Source organism: Octopus sinensis, linkage group LG4 (assembly GCF_006345805.1).
Source record: "Octopus sinensis linkage group LG4, ASM634580v1, whole genome shotgun sequence".
Lineage (NCBI taxonomy): Eukaryota > Metazoa > Mollusca > Cephalopoda > Octopoda > Octopodidae > Octopus > Octopus sinensis.
Genome location: NC_043000.1, coordinates 108,778,338 through 108,794,039, shown reverse-complemented (window position 1 = coordinate 108,794,039; position 15,702 = coordinate 108,778,338). Strand labels below are relative to the sequence as shown.

The following is a 15,702-nucleotide window of genomic DNA, read 5'->3' as shown; positions in this document are numbered from 1 at the left end:
AAAATTTTGGGGGAGGGAGCCAGTCGATTAGATCGACCTCAATACACAACTGGTACTTAATTTATCGACCCCAAAAGGATAAAAGGCAAAGTCGACCGTGGCAGAATTTGAACTCAGAACATAAAGACAAACGAAATACTGCTAAGCATTCCGCCCAGCGTGCTAATGTTTCTGCCAGTTCCCTGCTTTTACATTGTTTATTATTATTGTTTTACTTCTCAGAGCGCTCAGTCTTGTTTGCTTTGGTAGATTCTGTGAGAGCGGACAATAGCCTGCTGTCAGAAATCCCACAGGGTCTCTTTCCACACATTATAAGCTTTGATACTTGGCTGTTAAATTAACAAACTGTTAATTATCATGGGAGACATTCAACATCCAAGTACCAATCTCAAAAAAAAAAAACCCATCCAAGTAGCAATGTTAGTAGAGTCATTCTCTCTCTCTCTCTCCTCTTTTCTCCGTCGGTTACGACGACGAGGGTTCCGGTTGATCCGAATCAATGGAACAGCCTGCTCGTAAAATTAACGTGTAAGTGGCTGAGCACTCCACAGACACGTGTACCCTTAACGTAGTTCTCGGGGATATTCAGCGTGACACAGAGTGACAAGGCTGGCCCTTTTGAAATACAGGTACAACAGAAACAGGAAGTAAGAGTGAGAGAAAGTTGTGGTGAAAGAGTACAGCAGGGATCACCACCATCCCCTGTCGGAGCCTCGTGGAGCTTTAGGTGCTTTCGCTCAATAAACACTCACAACGCCCGGTCTGGGAATCGAAACCGCGATCCTAAGACCGCGAGTCCGCTGCCCTAACCACTGGGCCATTGCGCCTCCACTAGTAGAGTCATAAGCACGAGATGAAATGCTTAGTAAGTTCAAATTTCGCCAAGCTCAAAACTTTGCCGTTCATCATTTCTGGGTTGATAAATCAAGTACCAGTCAATCACTGGGATCAAAGTAATCGCCTTATCCTTTAGTAGAAAGAATAATTATTATTATAACAGTGGGTTGGCATAATCATTAGCATACGGGGCAAAACGCTCAGTGGCATTTTGTCTCTTCACATCCTGAATTCAGATTCTGCCAAGATTGACTTTGCCCTTCACTTTTTGGGGTTGATAAAATAAATACTTGTTGAGCACCAGGGTTGATGTAATCAACTAGCCCCCCTCCCTCAAAATTTCAGGCCTTGTGCCTATGATAGAAAGGGTCTTTTCTGAGGACAAGGTGTATTCATTGTCAATAAGTTTTCAGTTTCTCCCAGTCATCCTGTGAGATGTATTTGTGTTGCCAATTTCTGTATTTCTGAAAATTTAGCCATATAGTTTTTCACATATTTTATATATATTTCTATCTATATACTGTTTTGTATGTTGCTAAACATTAAACGTTTTGTTGGTCTTTTCTTTTTCTGAAAAAACAAAAAAGCTTGAAAATTTGAAGCTTGCTTTGCAACTATGAAGTTTCAGGTTAAGTTCCACTGTGTGCTGTACTTTGAGCAGGTCTCTTCTACTATAACCCTCAACTGATCTTGTGAATGAATTTAGGAGATGGAAATTGCATGGAAGCCTGTCACGTGTATGCGTGTGTATTTGTATTTGTTCCTCCACCATCACTTAACAATTGGTGTTGGTTTGTTTATGTTCCTGTAACTTAGGATTTCAGCAAAAGAGACTGACAGAATAAGTACAAGCCTTTAAAATAAGTCCTGGGGTTGATTTGTTCAATGAAGCCCTTCAAGGTAATGCCCCGGCATGACCATAGTCCAATGACTGAAACAAAAAGGAGCTCTTATTAACACAGATATTAACTGTTCCCAAGTATAAGGCTGTGCTGCTGCTGCTTCAACTTCTTGTTTTACTTCCATTCACCCCCTGCAAACCTCCTCTAATTTTGAAACCTGCATTTGAGAAATTGTTAGCATAAATTTTGTGTATGAATGTAGAATTAAATCTAGTGACAGAATGTAGAATTAAAACTCTAGGTTCAGTCTTGGCTGTGTGGTCTGGGCTTCAATCCCATTGCACAGTACCTTGGACAATATGTCTTCTACTGCAGTCCCAGGTTGACCAAAACCTTGTGGGTGAATTTGGCTGATGAAAACTGAAAGAAGCTTGTCATATCATCATCATCATCATCATCTAACGTCTGCTTTCCATGCTAGCATGGGTTGGACGATTTGACTGAGGATAGGCAAAGCAGATGACTGCCCCAGGCTCCAGCACCCTAAGAGATCGATAGATAACATCACCGCAAGGACGGGTCTTGACATGATTATCCTGAATGCATTTGTCTAGGATTGAGTACTATGGAGACAACTATCTCATGTTGTTGCACATTCTATTCCAGGCAGCGGTAGCTGGAAATGAGTGAGTGGGGGTGGTGTCAGGACGAGGACACACACATGATGGTCTTCTTTTGGTTTCCATCTACCAAATCCTTTCACAAAGCTTAGGGCTATTATAGATGGAAATTGCCCAAGGTACTGCATGTGGGATTGAACCTGGAACCACATAGTTGTGAAGTTAACTTCTTAACCTCACAACTATTTAATATATATAATGGCATTTAGTAACCTATAAAACTACAATAGTATATTAGTAATTCAGTGGGTTACTAGGGAAGGTTTAGTAATTAATGTATATTAAATATAATCTTCACTGATAGCCACCTCGACCAGACAGTCTCACAAATCACTGACTTTAGTGACTGACCAGTTTGTACTTGGGCACAGTCTGATAAATGTAGACATTCTGACAATCCTCTTTGTCATTTGTATGTTAATTAGATTCACAGCTATCTGTAGGAAAAGTGTCAAATTAGAAACCTGATAATAACAGTTAATTGTCTTTTGGTAACAGGTTTTAATTCAGATAATGTTTGGTACAAGAGGTGAAAGAGATAAAGACAAAGTCCACAGATATAAATGTGTGGCTGGTATTCATTTGAATGATGACTGTCTCAGGAGAAAGAATAAGTGTTTTTATTTTTTTGAGATATTTTCATCAAATTTGGGTCAGTTTGTTTTCATGACAGATTCAGTCAGTCTGACTCAATCACAGCTCCAGGTGACCTTGGAACTAGTCACAGGCCTTCGTCACTATTTCTTGTTTTAGATCAGTGAAGGTACTGTGTGATCAAAGAAATTCTCTGATGGCCAGAGAAAAAGAAAAAGAGTAACACGATTAGATAGTGAAAAACGGGCTTTAAAATGATATATAAAGTCAAAGTAATTTAACGAGAATTAATTTAAAAATACATTTTTTAAAACCAAAATTAAAAATTCCACAAGAACTTTCTTGACAACCTAATAATTATAACATTGATACAAGCCTATAAAGTGACAAAATAAAATGTAGGTACGAAGGAAATCAAGGAAATATGCATGATTTTACCTCATAACCAGTCCTCTACTACATTCTGTTTTGAGGACTTTATCTCTCATCAGGTGGTGTGTGTGTGTGGCTTAGTGGTTAGGGTGTTGTGCTTGTGATTGTGAGATGGTGGGTTCGATTCCCAAACTGGGCGTTGTGTTGTTGGGCAAAGCACTTCATTTTACATTGCTCTGCAATCATTTTGTCATCTGACATGTATTACATTGTGCACCTGTACAGGTAATGTCGATTTGATGGAGGGACTGAGCTTATGTGAACACAAACATTTGATTGCTACAAACAAATCATATGTGGTTGTTCAGCAAGAAATTGCCAGCCCCTCATATGTCGTTTAACGACAGGAGTCTGTGGTATGTATATACATATATAAAATTCAGTGTCACCATTTGGGTAGTAGTGTTATGGTTTCCATACCGCATTGACAAAAAGTCTAGCAGCTCATTAGTTCAACAGGTGAAAATATGGTACAAAGTGCCTTACTGTGAATAAGCAAAAATTGACAGTAGCAAGGGCACATAGCTGTAAAATGTTGCCCCAAGAAGTGCTGACTAACCCATACTAGCATGGAGAGGGCAAACATGTAGATGATGATCATTCAGGCAGATTTATAATGTGTAACAATAGTAGTATTAATGTTAGAGATGTGTCTTGGTTGAGTTCAAATCCTACCTGTTTACTATTTATATATCGTACCTTGTAACTACACCATTTTGTTATTCTTATTCTTATATAGTAATAAACTTTCGTCTCTTTTCATTGTGACTTTACATGAGCCAAATCTCATGTATTTTGCTGTGGCCACTCTGTTGGTCATTTATTGGACCGAAGTACATTTGATTGTTTAAAACATGTAATCTCTCTCATTATATGCAGGTATGGCTGTATGGTTAAAAAGCTCGGTTTGTAACCATTGGTTTTGGGTTCAATACCACTGCATGGCTTCTGAAGCCCTGGGCCAAACAATGCCTTGTGAGCAAATTTTGTCAGACACAACCTCTATAAGGGCCTTTTGTGTATGTGTGGGTATGTGTGTGTTTCCCACAACTGCTTAACAATCAGTGTTGGTTTGTTTGAATCCCTGTAACTTAGTAGTTTGGCAAAAGAGACTGATAGAATAAGTGCCAGGCTTGAACAACAAAAATAATTATAATAAAAATGAGTAGAGGGGTTTATCTGTTCCACTAAACACTTCAAGGCAGTGCCCTAGGATAGTCACAGTCCTGTGACAAACAAAAGGTAAACACGCACATACACACATGGTTATATTTGCATATGGCCTACATGGCTGATTATAAAAACGGGTGGGATTTGTGACATCATCATCAGTTAATGTCTGTGTTCCAATAAAATTAAAATCTGATTTAAAATAAATTATACAATTAAAGCTGTATATATAAATTTAAAATTTCCATCTGTGATGTCAGTTTATATTCTCAGCTAGTTTGTCTCACTTTTCTCATCTTCTTTATGATTTGTTAGTTTATTTATATCTTGATATTCGTTTATTTAGTGTTCGTAACAAAAAGCTGATTATGTCTGCAATTAAAGACCTCGTTATTTTTTCTTTAGTTTTTCCTATTCCCAAGAATGGTCGTTAGTTTCTTACTGCTCCTCTTTACACACTGATATTATTTTACATGAATGTGTTCAGGCATGGCTGTATGGCTTAGAAGCTTGCTTCCCAACTATGTGGTTTTAGGTTCAGTTCCACTGCACAACACCTTGGGCACATGTCTTCTACTATAGCCCCTGGGCAACCAAAACCTTGTAAGTGGATTTGGTTGACATAAACTGAAAATAATCTAACATTTGTATGTATGTGGGTTTACACTAGTCATGGCATCATGTGATGGCTGTTAATGTCTATTTTCCATGCTGGCATGGGTTGGATGGTTTGACTGGAGCTTGCCAGCCAAAGAGCTCTCCAAGCTCCAGTTGTTTGCTTTGATATAGTTTCCTAATATCAAGCACTCTGCAGAGTGTACAAGCCTGCAGGACAGGGATCTCTCAGCTGACAGTGATGTGTTTGTATGTATAGATGGTCCAAATTTTACTAGGCTTGACACAGCACATCACCAGAAATTTCAGTTCATAATGTCTAAAGATCCTCTCTCATCACTTCAGCCCATGTCTTCCTGGGTCTGCTCTTTTTGCATGTTCCATCCTCAATTAGAGATCAGTACTTTTTATGCAGCTGTCCTCATCCACATGCATCGCACGACCATACCAGCACAATCTTATCTCTTGCACACTATATCTGATGCCTCTTTTACCCAATTTTTCTCTCAAGTCACTTACACCCTATTGTATATGCACACTGATATTACCCACCCAATGGAGCATGCTGACTTCACTTCTTTCAAGCTTTTACATGTCCTCAGTAGTCACATCCCATGTCCCAATACTATGTAGCAAAGCTATTCATACACAGGCATCATACAGTCTGCCTTTCACTCTGAGGAAGAGGCTCTTTGTTACCAACAAAAGTAGCAGCTCTCTGAACTTTGCTCAACCTGTCCTTATTCCAGCAACTTTCAGTGCTTCCTCCTCCGCTACTAACTTTGTCGCCTAAGTATTGTAAACTATTCACTACTTCTAAGGATACTCCAGGACATTTGGGGGAGTCCTCGTGTTTATTGTACCTGTGCATCTGCCATGTTAATCTTCCTGTGATATTACTGCACCTCTTGTGTGTCCATAGCTTGCACCAGGTACACTGTATGGAGTTTCTGCCAACACCTTTTTTATATACCAAGCAAGGCCATTGCTCTAAAGGATTCTGTGATTTGTCTGTTTTCCAACTTACTAGGACTTTGGTCCTTTTGATTCTAGACGTTGTTTCCTTGAAATTTCTTAGCGTTCTTGTTGCATTTCAGCAATAAGAACAAGGTCATCAGTGTAGAGGAACTCCCAAGGACAGCCAGTTTTAAATAGCTCTGTTTTGGCCTGGAGGACAATGATAAGCAAGAGGGGTCTGAGAAGTGATCCTTGATGAACACCTACCTGTACACTAAATTTTTTGCTGTCTGTAGTCAAAGTATACGATATTATAGATCCATTACAATTGATCTCAAAGTTTTCCATCAGATATTGGTAACTGAGTCAAACTATCCAACCCATGTGCTCTTCAGGGATGATAAGTATGGAAAACTACTTTTCATACACCTACTGTCCCTGAAGCTCAGCTCCTATCTTGTGTGAAAGTAATTGGTGAAATCAGCTGTAATGGAATCAATAATATTGTATACTTTGATTAATGTGGCCACTCAGTTAACAGACAGATGTGTGGCTAATTTTTCTGATTTATAGGTTCTTAGATGACCATCCGCACACATTTAATGTAAAAAGAGAGAGAAAGAGTATATGTATACATGTGAAATCAGTCCAAATAGTCAAAACCATTTTAAAGTGGTTGATGTAATTTGATTAACATAGTAAGAAATGTAAAAGTTGCTTTTGAGGTAATCTCTTGGGATTAAGAAGTTGATGAGCATCACACGTTGAATTTGCTTTTATCGACAAGCATTTAACATTGAATAACTTTCTAAAATACTTTTCACCACTCACCCCCTCCTCTATCATAAATACCAAAGAATCAAAATAATAATAATAAAGCTTAAAATTTCAGCTGTAGAATCTTGTGTGTTTAATTTTTGAGAAGGCTCTTGTGTATCTGTTTACTTGATGTATTTTCTGTTTAATGAAAGAAAAAGAAAAAGTCAATCATGTGAAAATTTGTAAATTAGAAAAATTAAGGCTAATTAAATACAGCTTGCCTTGAATCCCTCATCAATTTGAAGAGAGATAGAGGAGAAAGTTTGGCAGGATATTTAAGGGAAGTTTTTGGCAGATGTCAGGGATGGAACAGATGGGAAGCAGTATTAGATTAATGAAACTGTTGATATTTCAGTGGTTGCCACCTCTCAGAACAGCTTTCTACTTAGCCTCTAGCTGCTAACAGACTGTTAGATGATGTTTACTGTGGCTAATTGAAATATTAAATTTGCCTATTTAATAACACTTCCATGGTCTGATGCACATTTTATATGCTTTGTGACGTTCAGTTTTGTGTGTGTGTCTAATTGTGTGTTTCACTTATGTATGGATGTCTTTGAGTGTATATCTGATTCACATATGCACAGATGTGTGTAAACACACATACACAAGGGAAGTGGGATTTTTAGTTATTATTTTTTTTTTTTCAATTTTGAATTTACAGTTTAGAAAACTAATCTGTTTTATAAGCAAAATCAAAAGTATGTTTGAAATTGAATAAATTTATTTATTTAGAACTAAAATTCCCTTATAAATTATAATAGATAAAACTTCTTTTCTTTTTTTAATTTATTTTTATTTCAGTTTGTTTTGCGCCCACCCACCCCTTCCCCACGTGATCATCTCAGTCCTGATTTTATTTTACGAAACACTTATAAATTTGAAATTTTGGAACTAAAGAAATACTGAAAGAATCTTAAAAGTTTATGATGTTCTTCATTTATCAATACATCATCATCATCATCATTTAATGTCTGTTTTCCATGCTGGCATGGGTTGGACAAGTTCACAAATGCTGGCAAGGTTTAGAGTTGCACCAACTTCCATTTTCTGTTCTAGCATGGTTTCTACAGCTGGATGCTCTTCCTAACATCAACCACTTTACTGAGGGCACTGGGTGCTTTTTATGTGGCAACACCACCAAGAGAGTCACCATGTACCCTGCAAGACAAAAGACCCTTAACTGGGATTTTATAAAAATCTAAATAGTTAGCTGGCAGAATCCTTTTCTGTTTCAGACAAAATGCTTAGTGGTTGGACGATTTGACAGAGGACTGGCAAGCCAGATGGCTGCACCAGACTCCAATCTGATCTGGCAGTGTTTCTACAGCTAGATGCCCTTCCTAATGCCAACCACTCCGAGAGTGTAGTGGGTGCTTTTACGTGCCACCGGCACGAGGGCCAGTCTGCTGGTACTGGCAACGGCTACACTCAAATGGTGTTTTTTACGTACCACCTGCACAGGAGCCAGTCCAGCAGCACTGGCAATGACCTCGCTCAAATGTTTTTTCATGTGCTACTGGCACAAGTGCCAGTAAGGCGACAAGAGACCATAAACCCATGTCTCATCACCAGTGATGATGGCCTTCATGAAGTCTTGATCATGGTTTGCATGAGCCATCATGTCCTGTGTGATTTCAATATGGAATTGTTTATGCTGCTCTGCCAGCTCTTTGGAGACTAATTCTGCAGACACTCTCCACATGCACAAATCTTCTGTTAAAATGGAATGCACTTATCCTCTGCTTCTTTCCACTTTGTGAGCAATTTCAGGGATTGTTACACGATGGTCTTCCATGACTATTTGCCAAACCTTCTCAACTGGTTCCTTGTTTCAGCTTGTGACTGGCCTGTCTGAGCATGCCTTGCTCTCAACACAGTTGTTCTGAGTTGTTCTGCCCATGGCATCATCACCAAAGGCCTGCAGAATCTTCTGCATGGTTTCAGCCTGAGAATCACCAAGCTTGATGCAATGTCTTTGCTTGAGACTTTCCGTGGAAATGAAAATGTGATGAATGTGCGTCACATGTGAGTACTCTAGACATAACAGCTGTGAACTGTGAAAATGTTTACATGTGCATGAAGGGTGGGGGGAATCACCTCCCACCCAAAGGATTTTGCCCACGTGGAATTAATTTTGGCAGAAAAAAAAAATGAAGTCAGACATTTTGATATTTTGTCAGACTAATGATTGTTGATTAAATGTTTATTAACTCCCAGACTTCTTTAATCTGAGTGGCCAAACATAGCTTCTTTGAAGTTGTCATGCCAACGAATAATAAGTGTGTTTGCATTTATGTAATAAGCTAAACTATTTAGTACCTTAATTACTGATCCAGCTAACACATGCTGACTGATAATTGATTCAACTGAATAATATGCATTTAATCTTACTAAAATCCTTTCCTCAGCTATTTACCAAATCCTGTTTGTGGTTTCCTCTTGCTTGGAGTCCCTGCAACATACTCTGTCAGAAAGATGTTTTTTTCACGCCTAAAGGCAGTTGGCCTTCATTACCATCAATATGAGTCGGGCCAATTTAAAGCTGAACTTTAATAGTCCAGCTATTTTGTTAGGCCATGAGCTGACAGAATTGTTAGCATGTCAGATAAAAATGCAAAGAGGTAATTTATTGTGACTCTTTAAACTCTAAGTTCAAATCCCAGCAAAGTCTGTTTTGCCTTTCATCCTTTCAGCGTCATTAAAATAAGTACCAGCTGAGCACTGGGGTCAATTTAGTCAACTAGCCCCCTTCCCCCTCAAATTCCAGGCTTTGTGTCTATGATAGAAAGAATTCTTCTTTTATTATTTGTAAAACCGTTAGCCAATATGGTAAGTGTTGGAAAGAATCTCGTGATTATTCATTCTGGTTATTTACCCAAATCATCATCATCATCATTTAATCTCCATCTTCCATGCTGGCATGGCTTGGACTCTGAATTCAAATACGACCACACTCAACACTACTTTTCATTTTGGGTTCAGTAAAATAAAACACCAGTCAAAAATCAATGGCATTGACTAAACCCCTCCCCTCAAAATTGCTGGCCTTGTACCAAAATTATAAGCATTATTATTATTATTAAGACAGCAAGCTGGCAGAATCATTAGCACACCGAGTGAAATGCTTGGCAACATTTTGCTGTCTTTGTTTTGAGTTCAAATTTCGTCAAGGTTGACTTTGCCTTTCATCCTTTCGGGGTCATTAAATAAAGCACCAGTGAAATATTGGGGTCGATGTAATCGACTAGTCCTCTCCCCGCAAATTTTCAGGCCTTGTACCTTTAGTAGAAAGGATTATCATTCATTAGGTGATGACCTGGCAGGATTATTAGCGCACCAGGCAGAATGCTTTGTAACATTTCATCCCGCTTTACATTCCGTGTTCAAGTTCCACCAAGGGTGTCCTTGTCTTTTGTCCTTTCAGGGTTGATAGAATAAGTACCAGTTGAATACTGGAGTCAATGTAATTGACTAACTCCTCCCCCAAAATTTCAGGCCTTCTGCCTATAATAGAAAGGATGATTATTATTAACCCATGCCAGCATGGAAAGTGGACATTAAATGATGATTAGTATTATTATTATTCTTTGTAAGTCTATCAACTAGACAAAGCAGTGAGTTGGCAGAAATGGTAAAGCAACAGGCCAAATACTTTATTAAAACTCTATTCATATTGTTCTTTTTCAGTTCTGATTTCAAACTTATGACGTTTTATCTCTCAGCATTGCATTTCAATTCCTCATGATGCCAAGTCACTTCACTGGCATTACTAATGCCCTTGAGAAGGGCATGAACCTACTGCTGTATATATCGTTGCCGAAATAAGAAATCATATACACACATATGTGTGTGTGTGTGTGTGTGTATATATATATATATATATATATATATATATATATATTGTTGGTATGTGATGTTTATTTGAAACTTTAATATGGCTTAGAACATCAACAATAGCTGAAGCATCATCACCTATCAGCAACAATTACCACCACCCACCCACAACAACCACTCCAACTGCAATATCTTTACAATTAACTCACCAGTAAGCTATGTGTGTATGTTGATGTGTTCACTTTTGTTGGAATAGCCTTTTTTGAGTATTTTCATCACCAGCTGTTCTCAGCCCATACATTTTGCTACTCATTCTCATGCCTCTTCATTCATTGACAACAACCAGCAGCTCGGCTGAATTTCTTTCCTCTAGTAAGTTCATCTCTTCAGTTATTTCTGTATTTTGCAATGATGTATTGTTCATTTATTTCATGCCAGAACATAGTGAATATCTTGACTATTTGTATTTAGGTTCAGCTATTTATCATCATCATCATTATCATCATCATCATCATATATTATAAATATTTTTTCTCCATTTACTCATCATTCCAGTGTGTAATCTATGTATGTGAAATCTTATGTATTTTCTTGTGAACCATAACAGGAACATTTTTGAAAACAGTCGCCCTCTTCTTAAGTGCATGTGTACTTCCTTATTTTCACATGATGTCTTTCTGTCTCTCTTTCACACACACACACATACATGTTTGTAAAAACCAGATCTACAGACCCTATATCACTTGCTTTTGTATCTTCACTCCCAAATTTATCTTTTGCTTGTTTCAGTCAAGCTGTGGTGGGAGGTAAACACAAAGATTTACACACACACACACTCATATATATATATATATAGATATACACACAACAGGCTTCCATTCAGTTTCCATTGCCCAAATTCACTCACGAGGCATTGGTCAGTCTTGGGTCTTGTCCGAAACCATTTGGTTGCTGAACAACCTTCTCAATCGTGTTGCTATGCATGATTGTGCCCAGATTAAAACTGTTGCCATCAAGAAAGCCTTCAATCATGTCTATTTGGTTAATCTCCTTACTAATCTCTCCACTTATCTCTTGTTCCTCTGGCAACATGTCAGATCACAATGTTGTGGCATATAGTAGAGCTCCTTCTGAACTACACATTTCCAGTAAGTCTGTGGTACCTCAGAGTTTAGCTTCATATCCTTTAACACTACAAGGATGCAGTCACCACTTGTATCTAGAAAACATTTTCATCTTCAACATCTGCAAACATGAACATCATCCTCTACGTTGCTACAGTTAAGTCCTCCAAGAATTACTAATCATCTGTAAATCTCAGCTTAAGCCCACAATGCAGTACTGTTCTCTCTTTCTTTCTCTCTCTCTCTCTCTCTCTCTCTCTCTCTCTTTCCTACTTCTATGCTAGACTGTATCGTGTCATAATCTAGTTTAAATTCAAAACTGTTGCCCTCCTAAATGGGTTGGAAACCATTTTCTGAGCTGGAACATTTCATTTTTTTGCCATGGTTTCTACAGTTGGATGCATTCCTAACACCATCCACTTTCCTGTGTACTCTTGGTGCGCTTCAAAAGAGCACCAGCGCCAGAGGAGTTGTCTGGTTCCTTGCTAGAATATAGAGTACTTTTTACTTTACCTCATCTCCATTTATTTCCTTCACACGAAAGAGAGTGTCTTGTGTGTGATGAGACTATAAAGGGTCCCATCTCATGTTGATTCCATTGGTTTGTTCTTTTTGTTCTACAGAGCCGAATAAGTGGAACTGGAAGCTATCACAGAGGACCAGAGTAATAGAGGAGAGAGAGAGAAATAGCTATATTGCTACATGGTAAACTAGTTGATGCAAAAGTCTGTATTATGAGACAAGTGTGTCAATGAGTGTTGAATTGAGAGCTGGGGGAAAAAGTAAAGTGGATGACTGTTTATATGTGTGTGTGTATAGCTATATATATAAAACTGTAGTTGTGTGAGTGTCTGTCTCCTACGATTTAGATTCCTAACTACTCCCACATTTTGCGGTGCAGTTTAACCAAATTCGGGTATCTTATAGTCGTGATTCATATCGAGCCCGTCTGAGTATTAGCGCGCGTCTACGATGAGTCTATGATTTAAAAATAATTTAACATAATTTTTTATTCCATTTTAATGCATAATTTTTCGTGTGTCGATGGCGGCGGAGTTGGCGTCCATGGTCACACCTGCACCTATTTGCTTCTCCCCCTTCTTCCCTCCCTCGTGAAGCTGTGGGGAAGGGAGTGTAAGGAAATCAACGTCGTAAAGCGTTGTCAAGGAGACCAGCGTTCTTTTAGAACAACGACTTCATGGCTTGAAGACACTGAGTCAACGATTTAAAAAAAAAATTACCATCATTTTTTTTTCCATTTTTAATGCATTTTTTTGCTATAACTCTCAAAAATGCTTATATAGTTATTTCCCTTACAAACCCAAGCAACGCCGGGCGATACTGCTAGTATGTATATATATATATATATATATATATATATATATATATATATATATATATATATATATATATATATAATATTTATATAATTGCTAAACAGGACATCAAACATTAAGGCAAGGCCAATATCTCAAGTCATATACAATATCATTGTTATAGGAAGAAATTATTTCCTATAATAATAATAATAATAATAATAATAATATTGTATATGACTCGAGATATTTGCCTTGCCTTAATGTTTGCTTTCCTGTTTAACAATTTATATATCTGCTGCATCGGAAATCTGCAGTGGCTGCATAACTACCGTCTTGGTTATAACCTTGGAGCCCTGGTAATCCGTTACAGCACTTACCTAGTGTACCTAATCATTTAGATTACCGGTGAACTAAACCCCCATACTTTGTATATATTTATATGTATATATGTGTATATATATATATTTATATGTATGTATGTATATATATATATATATCTGTGTGTGTGTGTATGTATGTATATATATATATGTATATATATGTATATATAAACAACTTATAAATAAGGGCAAACGAAAAAATTTCTAATGCCAAATATGCCGAAATTGAACATATTGTCCATAACCTTATAATTTTTCACAATACGCATGCTACTCGAAAAAAAGTCGACAGAAATTTCTAAAAAAAATTCCATTATTACCATATCGGACCGATTTCAGGGTTAGTTCGTAAGAACCCTCCCTTCGTCAGTGATAAATGTGGCAAAGAAATAAATGAGATACTTACTCATACCCATGGAAGAAGCAAAACACTAAGTCATGAGCACAATTAAGTATCCCGATTGTGCTCATGACTTAGTGTTTTGCTTTAATTTTGGATAGTTTTGCTTATTTTGTTCTTTTAAAATGTTTCACAATCTTATATGGGAAGGTGGAGTGGTTTGTGACAAACGGACAGCTGTAGAAACAATTTGTTGAATGCGTAAAAAGGGAAAAGTAAACAAATCCTGTGATAAGTATGGCTGTGTGGTCAAGCAGCTTGGGCCGTATGGTTTTCGCTTCAGTCTCACTGCACCTCACCTTGGGCAAGTGGTGACTATTGCTCCAGGCCAATGCATGCCTTGTGAGGGAATCTGGTTGGTAGAAACTGTGTGGAAACCTGTCATATGTGTGTGTCTGTGTTTGTTCCCACTCCACTTGTTCCCACCCCAGGCCAACCAAAGCTTTGTCAGTGAAGTTGTCAGACAGGAACTGAAAGCCTATTGTGTGTGTGTGTGTGTTACTGTCTCCTTGCATTGAGATTGCCTGGTAATTGCAAACAAGTAACTCTGTTATGCAATTGGTGTCCTTCCAGTCTTTAGTGAAAAAAACATGTCTGGGCCATGGGTAGGTGGGGGCGGATATTATCTTGTCTGGAAACAGGTGAGGGTTGGTGACAGGAAGGGCATCCTGCTGGATAAATCCTGTCTGACACATTGGGAAAGTGGATGCTATAACACTGAAGATGATGATGATGGGGAGCCTGTGTATGCGGGTGCAAGCAAATGTAAATGTTGGAATCTTTCCACCCTTCCAACCTTATGCTAGCATGAAAAACCAACCATAAAACAATTGAATAAATATGGCTGTAGTCCAATGACTGAAGCCAGTAAAAGGTCGGTCAATGTTTAAAAAAGAAATAGCTTTTGTAATTGGATTAAATATCCTGAGTCACAAGATCAAATGGTGAATAAACATTGTTAAACAAATATTGTGGAATGTGAGGAAGAAGAAAGGCAGATGGAGAGAAATAAAATATAAAACAGGAAAAAGAATTGAAACTTTGAAGCTGTTTTCTTGTTAAAAATAGCTTTTTTTGTATTTATTTATTTAGTATATTTAAATATATTTGTATATACAAGAGTTTGGAATGAAGTTTATTCTGATTTCTTTCTCAGGCAAACGTGTTTGTCTTGGCTGTTTCATCTCTTTCTGCATATTTTGAATAACCATCTCAAGTTACCTGATAATAATAAAAATAAAAATATGATTTAAAATTCATCTGACAATAACCTGTGCAGGTGTGTATTTAAGTATAGATACATGGTCAAGAAGTTTGCTTCCCAGTCACATGGTCTCAGGTTCAGTTCCACTGCCTGGTGTCTTGGGCAAGAAGATTCTTCTACTATAGCTCTTATGAATGGATTTGTGGACGGAAACTAAAGGAAGCCCTTCATATAGTGTGTATGTGTGTGAGACACATCAGATGATTGTTATAAATGAAAGTCATTCATTTCCAATATTCTGTGAAAACATATCTGACCCTGGGGAAATATTACTTTGCTTGGAAACAGATGAGGAACGGCAACAGGAGATACAACAAAATATATTTCAATTCACATGATCAAACCAAATACAAAACTGAAATCCCTATAATTAATGGAAATTTAAAAAACTTGGTTAAGTATTCTGTGTTGGTTATGTGTGTAAAAGCAGGG

The 15,702-nt window shown here is 37.7% G+C and overlaps 1 protein-coding gene across 3 annotated transcripts in view; it reads left to right on the top strand.

Moving 5' to 3' along the window:
* LOC115210264 (adenylyl cyclase-associated protein 1) overlaps nucleotides 1-15,702 on the top strand; it is a 132,008-nt gene that overhangs the window by 8,104 nt on the left and 108,202 nt on the right. The gene's annotated exons all lie outside the window — the stretch shown is intronic.